This window comes from Echinops telfairi, unplaced genomic scaffold, assembly GCF_000313985.2.
Source record: "Echinops telfairi isolate 266 unplaced genomic scaffold, ASM31398v2 ScPeMD7_7469;HRSCAF=8507_1, whole genome shotgun sequence".
Lineage (NCBI taxonomy): Eukaryota > Metazoa > Chordata > Mammalia > Afrosoricida > Tenrecidae > Echinops > Echinops telfairi.
In genome coordinates this window covers 63,180,288-63,187,916 of record NW_022111373.1, presented here as the reverse complement: position 1 = coordinate 63,187,916, position 7,629 = coordinate 63,180,288, and positions in this window count along the sequence as shown.

Sequence of the window (7,629 nt, the reverse complement as noted above, 5' to 3'; positions counted from 1 at the left end):
CAGATTGACACAAAGCGTATGAAGAAATGCTTTCAAGTCTTGGTCAATAGAGAGATGCAAACTAAAGCAACTTTGAGATACTACCCTGCCCTAGCATGGATAGTAAGGTTCAAAAAAACAACAAATGCTGGTGAGAGTGTGGAGGGGCAGTAATTATTATTTACTGCTGGTGTGACAGAAAAGTGGTGCAACTCCTGTGAAAAATGGTAGGGCATTTTCTTTTAAAGTTAGGAACAGAAATACCATTTGACCCAGAATTCCCTCTGTTGGTGTATGTCCTGGAGAAATAAGAACCACAACACAAATCTATATATGCACATCTATGTTCATTGCAGCACTAGTCACAATAGCAGACAGATAGAAATAATCTAATTGACTAGCAACTGAAAAATAGATAAACCATTATACATAGAAATAGTGGAATATCACACAGTGTTAAAGAACATGCATGAAACCATAAAACATAGCATATCATGAATGAACATAGAGGACATCATGATGAGTGAAATTAGTCAATCACAGAAGGATAAATATTGTATGAGATGACCATTGTAAAAAGTCAAGAAAATATTTTCACGCTGAAAAAACTTCTTTGATAGTTACCAAGGGCATTGAGTGTGAATAAATGTAAATTTGGGTGAAAGAGAAGGTCATACAGAATAACAACATGGTTGGTAAAAAGTAATGGACACAAAGGACAACATTGGAAGGAGTGCAATAATTAAAGGCAATAGAGGTAAATACTGTTACATACACAATCTTGCAATAGCAGTGATGTATGAGTAGATGCATGGATAGACACATAGACTGAATGGGTTTGGGAGAGAGTGGGAATGTACCTCTGAATATATATAGTGTTGACAACAATATTTTTAAATGGGTATAATTTTGGTGCAAATATATACAATGAATATGGGGAGGGGCATAGAGGGACAAAGTTATAGAAATGTTTTATACATAACCAAGCACTTTAAGACACTGAGTCACTGGACTTGGGGATGGACATGATTGTCTTTAGGGGCACCAAGGTCAATTGGCATAACACAGACAAATAATATATCATTGACAACAACAATGTTCAATACCCAACTTTTGTGAGTAGCAACTGGGGTCTTAAAAGCTCTTGACCAGGACCCAAACTTGCTCCAGGTGAGTGGTCCTCTACAACTCTATTTCTGCTGTTTGAACTGTAAGAAATATCCTCTATTTGCAGTTAAATAGTTTTTTCAATCTGCTTTCTTCTCATATAAAGTTATCTTTGTACATATCATTTCAAATCAATTTAATGTCTTTAAAATTGTGTGGATTTCTTTTGTACAAATGTATAATAGGTTTCCTTAATCACACACTACATGAATTTATTTTTTGAGAATCTTTTTTACTTTTGGTCCACAGTACCACTGGGGCAAAATAGCTTATATCTCTTAGAAGCCCAACTGTTTAACAGAGAAAGTCCATGAGACAAGCCCTTAAGATTTTTTAGAAGTCTTTATATCTAAAGAGAGAGAGAGAGAGAGAATGGTGTATGAGGGAGACTTAAGGAATTCTGGGGTTTTAACAAGATCAAAGTCTTGCCTTTGCCTTAAGCTTTACCTTGAGGCTTATTTCCTGGCAGCTCCATGCAGGACCTTTGCCTTGTCTATCTGTATTTTGGCAATATTTAAATCTAATAAACACAGTTGCCATCAGGTCAATTCCAACTAATAGCAACTTCATATGTATCAGAATGCGAATCTAGTATTTTTCAGTGGCTTGGTTTTTAGAAGTATATATCAGGCCCTTTTTCTTCGAAGCCTCTGGTAAATTAGAATTAACACATTTTCTATTAGAAGCTGAGTTAGTTTATTGTGCCAACCTGGCCGATAAATACATGTGTTTTATTGACATTTTCTTGATGTGCACTTAACATTTACATAAAACTCTCTCTTATACATGAGTTTCTGTGGATTTATTTCTCTAAAGTACCCAGACAAACACATTATGGTACCTTGGGAGTGGGGTACTGGAGAAACAAATCATAAGATGGAGAGTGGATGTTTGTTTGACCTCTCCCTCATGGTAGTTGTTCTTTGTCTAGCCAGAGGTCAGATAAGGCCACACTGTTTACTCCGTTGTTTTCTGGAGAAAACATGGGAAGTGGGAAAATAGAAAGTTTGTAAGTCCACTTGCTTTCAGCCATTAAAATTTGATCTTTAGATAGGCTTAGGTCATGCCTGCAAAGAAAGCTTTGAAAATAGATGTGCTACCCAGTGCTTTGGAGTACTCAGGATCCAGTAGTCTGTGTCAGAAGCTGGAAAAAATCTGGAACCATGAAGAAAACTCCTCTCTGGGGCTGAATGTTAAAGGGAGCCTGTAAGTAGGCTGAAATGCTTGCTAGGTGACCACCTGGATCTACTTATTGAGTGGAAGTGGGAGAAATGCAGCAATAAAGAGATGGGTTGAGTTTGGCCACTGACACCTGTGGACTTGGTTTACAGGGGAAAAATGAGATGAGAGCAGGTTGACTGGTCTAAAGTTTATGACTTAGCACGAGGGGGCTAGGCTTATTGAGTCTTAGTGAGAGCACATGGTCTAAAGGCAAGGCGACCAATGGGCACCCTGTGGAGACTGAGTGAGGCAGCCCACATTGAGTTGATGACCAGAACCCGACCAGATGGAGATTTTTGAGCCTGTGAACTAGTGCATACTTTTGCTGACTTTATGGATGGCCTGTCTGGATTTGACTTTGTTATGGATGCAGATTTCACAAGGTTCCAACTGGAATGAAGACTCTTCATGTTGAAAAATATGATTGTCTTCTCAGAGAACTGAGTTGATGTAACTGGGGAGTATATAAATTAGATACTCAAAATTGGGTGGATAAAGGCATGAAGTGGCTGGCTTACAAACTTTCATAGGTAGGGGAACATATTCATAGGATTATAGGATTAAGGTGTAGGTGTTACTTAATTGCGGTCATGAAGCTAAAGTGTTATGTACAGGTGCCAGGTTGGCAAGGATTTGATGGAGGTAGTTAGTTTATTGTGCCAACCTGGCCAATAAACACATGTAGGGTTAATTGAAGGGCGGAGGGATAAATGGCTCAGTGAGCCTCGCTTTTTGAATTCTTGGGTCTCTTGCTTTGTGATGGTCGCACCAGGGTGCAGCTGCCTTGGCCAGTTCCCTGCTTCAGCTGGCAAGGCTGACTTCCTGCAAGACATCCTCAAGGAGAAGCCACGTGGACCTACCCCGATGCAGCCCACGGTGCTGGAGCAGCCATGAGGAGACCCCCCCGCCAGCGCTGAGATGCTTACATATTCACTGACTCAGCTTTCCTCCTGCAGTCGGCATCATTGCCTCTGCTTTGTGAGATGGAGGACTTTGTGGATTGGTGTTGGACATATGGGTTAATGGGTTAATGTTGGACTTGTGGGCTTGGGCAACACTGGGTTGGGACATTTTCTTGACGTGCACTTAACCTTTACATAAAACTCTCTCTTATACATGAGTTTCTGTGGATTTGTTTCTCTGAAGTACCCAGACTAACACAGAAGCAGAGTATATTTCTCAATGAGCACTTCTGTTATTATTGTCATTAGTTGCCTTTGAACTTCTTCTCATCCACGGTAATTGCATGTATACAGAGCAGAACTACCAGATAAGGTTTGCAAGGCTGTGCTCTTTCACAAGCAGATATCTTAGCCGGCAAGCCTGTCTTGTAAAGTACTTTTCCGAAGGTTTGAACTACCAACCATTTCACTAAAAGTTGAGAGCTTAACATTTGTGCTACCCAGGGACTCCTGAGTGCTTTTACTGTTTTTCATAGCTTCTCCAAATTTTGATTGAAAATAATAATTGGTTAATTTCTTTTCTCTTATACTTTATTTTTAGCAGCTTGCAAAAATAAGCATACAGAGTATATCTTCACCAGTCTATAGCTAATAGAGTTCATGTGTGTATCCATAATGTTTACATAACCAATGGAAACATTATGATCAAACAACATAATGATCACACATTTTCTTCCAGTGTTTAATAGCATTAACATTTTTTTTCACTTTCTTCCTAACCTTCACTAACAGGCACAAGTTCTCCCCACTGCCTGATGTTCAAAACAGTGGCAAGCAGCATGCCATTTTCAGATACCAAATTTGGCTTCACATGTATTGAGATATAACAAAGAACACAAAATATAATGGCATAAACAACATGTCATTGTGCTTATAAAAAATTGCATAGATTTCAGAAGACTTATTTATTAATATCATTAGTAAAGATCATGTATTTTTAAGAACCATATTCATGCACTACCTCAACATTGATGAACACCATTACTAGAAATTGATAATAAACTTGGAGGACTAGAAACCTCATATATTTGAACACCTGTGTTAGGCATGGTTTTCTAGAAAAATAAAACCAGGACACTTATAAATACACATCTATAGGTTTACACAGCAAGAAGGACTATAACAGCTCATTAGTCCACACAGCAGTACAGAGTGCTCAGTTCAACTCACTTTCATGGAACAGTTCATATACTGGAAGTCCTTAAATTTATGTGGCTGTCAGATCTGAGGTCAAGAAAGAAGACAGCAGAGTCTTCTCTCAGGCAAGGAAGACAGTCTGCCTACAGGCAGCAGGCAACAGGGTGGGTCAGCAACAGTTAGTAGCATGGGAGCTTAGCAAAGCAGGCCTGATTCTATTCGAACTCAAGCAATGCAAGGTGATAGAATTCACCAGCCTCCAGCTCAAGCAATGCATGTAGCAGCAGCATGGGGAAGCAGGTCTCAAAGGAGCATTAAGCTCTAGCCACATGATCCATAGTTTGGCTTGGCCCACAGGTAGTGCAGCGCACCAGTTGAGGCAAAGAACTAGCGAAAGTAGCAGCACACTGGTCCAGTCACCAGGGAGGAAGATAGATATAGGATTCTGGGCCATCTTCATTTATCTCTGTTGTCCTCCAATCAATCTGCAACCTGATCAATTTTCAACCACATATTCCTATTGACTTAGTTGGCACAATAAACCTAAGTATCACAAATCCCTTTTGCCTGAAGCTTTTATATTCAAACATATTTCTCTTTAAAAAAACTCATAGTGATTCTATAAGAAATGATAGAAATGCCCCTGTGCATGTTCAGGCCTGTAACTTTTTGCATGTAAAAAGCTGTATCTTTCTCCTTAAGAGTGGTCGGTGATTTTAAACTGTAGACCTTGCAGATCACAGCCCAACATGTAATCACTAAGCCAGCAGGACTCCTTGGAAAACAAAATTTAATATTTGGCGGGAGGAACTGAGAAAAAGGGTGTCATTGCAGATGTCAAATTGATCTTTTTCTGAAAGGATGAAATACCAGAAAGATGTTTACCTGCGTTTTATTGAATATATAAATGCATTGATTTGAGTGGAATATAACAAAATATGGATACTTTGGGAAGAATACTAATTCTAGACACTTAACTTTGCTCATGTGGAACCTGTACATAGACCAATTTGCTGTCATTTGAGCAGAGTAATGGAATACTGTGTTTTGTAGAATCGGGAAATTTGTGAGTCAGAGTATCTTTTTACTATATTTCTTCAACCAGAATGCTGAGCTAATAATCCTGGAAGCTCAAGTACATGAAAAACATATACAGCATCAGTTTGCAGAAATATTCATTAACAATCTGCAACATGCAGATGAAGTAAACTTGTATCCACAAAGTGAAGAGGCCTTGAAGCATTTACTGATGAAGATAAGGACTATAGCCAGCAGTATAGGTTACACCTCAAGATAAAGAAAACATTACTCGTCACGTGGGACCAATAAGCAACACCACTAAAAATAGAAACAATATTGAAGTTGTCAAGAATTTCCTTTTACTTGGATCTACAATCAATACTCATGGAAGCAGTAATCAAGAAATGAAATGACACATTGCACTGGGCAAATAAGCTGCAAAAGACTTCCTTAACGTATTGAAAATCAAAGATACCACTTTGAGGATCATGGTAAACTCCACCCAAGTCATGGTATTTTCTACTGTACTTAGGTGTGTGAAAACTGCACAATAAATAAGGAAGACTGAAGAAAAGTAGGTGGATGTCAAGTATCGTGCGGGCAGAGAATGAACAAATCTGTCTTGGAAGACGTATAGACAGAATGGTAAGAGTTCATCTCACGTACTTTGGTTCTGTTATCAGGACGGACTAGAACCTGAAGGAGGCCGTCATGCTTTGTAAAGTACAGGGTCAACAAAAAGAGAAACCCTCCATGGTATAGATTAGAAGAGTGACTGCAATAGTGGTTCAGACACAGCAGCACCTAGGACAGAGGCTCAGGCAGTGTTTGCTTCTGCTGTTCAGAGGGATGCTGGCACTCAGAACCAGCTCTGTGGCACCGAAAACTGCAGGAGCAGCTGAACTATGAATTACTAACAGATATAACCACGTGCCTTTAACAAAAACCTTTCTCTTAATATGGTTCATTTTCTGCTTTATTTCCAAAATTGTTCTATAGTTCAAGTTATACAAATTTATGATTAAAATGCAATAACAGTATCCAGCATTTTTAATGATTTCTGGTATCGTTTATGCATATATAGGTAAACATATTCCCAGATACAGCAGACTGGGCAGACTTTTAAGTGACAGTAAAATAAAAAGGGAATATTCAGGAATTATTACCATCTTCCTTCCTTTGTTTATATTTTATTAGTTCTGAAATGTTCTGTTCTACAAAATATAAACTAAGCAGTTGAATTCAATTGGTTAAAAGTACCGAAATGCATTAGGTAAATTAGGATTAAGGTAATTAGATGTTGAGCATCTTCCGAAAGATTCTCTTCTCCCCCCGGCCACAAAAGAAGCACTGCAATTAGCTCTCCATTCTCACTTGCTGCCTAACTCAGCACATATTTAGGAACATAATGGGAGAAAATTACACAACTTGTCTTAATATTTTAATTACTTAATCCATTTCGTCCTTCAAAAATGTTATGCTTTAAGGGAATAACTTTGTATACAAACATGAACAAAACACGAGCCAGAATAATATAATAAAATTCCATATTCCATTATTTTTGTTTCGGTACTGAAGTACATTTCAGCTCATCTTATTTGTATATAGGCAAATTACATTATAGAGTTTGTCAATAAAATCTGAGAAAGTAAACAATCTTATCTTTTTCCTTGTCCACTGAAAAGTAATGGATGTAGAAACTGCAACTTCAATCTCTTACAAGCCAATTGTTGCTCAAAAATAGTCTATTCACTGTTGAAAAAATTTAGCCAATACCAGAAACTTCCTATGTACCTTCATTTTTAAATGTTACTAGTAAATATCTAAAATATTATCATCTCAGTGTAAGTGTTGTTGGTCAGAATTATTAAATGATGAATTTATTCTTATTTCTACAAACAACAAAGTTCATTGAAATGCTGCATTTACCTTACCATAGTGAATGATGGGGGGAGTACAGAGTGGAGATCCAAAGCCCACTAGTAGGCCACTGGAGATCCCCTTGCAGAGGGGTCTCGGGGAGGAGATGAGCCAGTCAGGGTGCGATGTAACAATGATGAGAAATACAACTTTCCTCTAGTTCCTAAAGGTTTCCTCCCCGCTCCCACTACCATGACTCGAATTCGATCTTGCAAGTCTGACT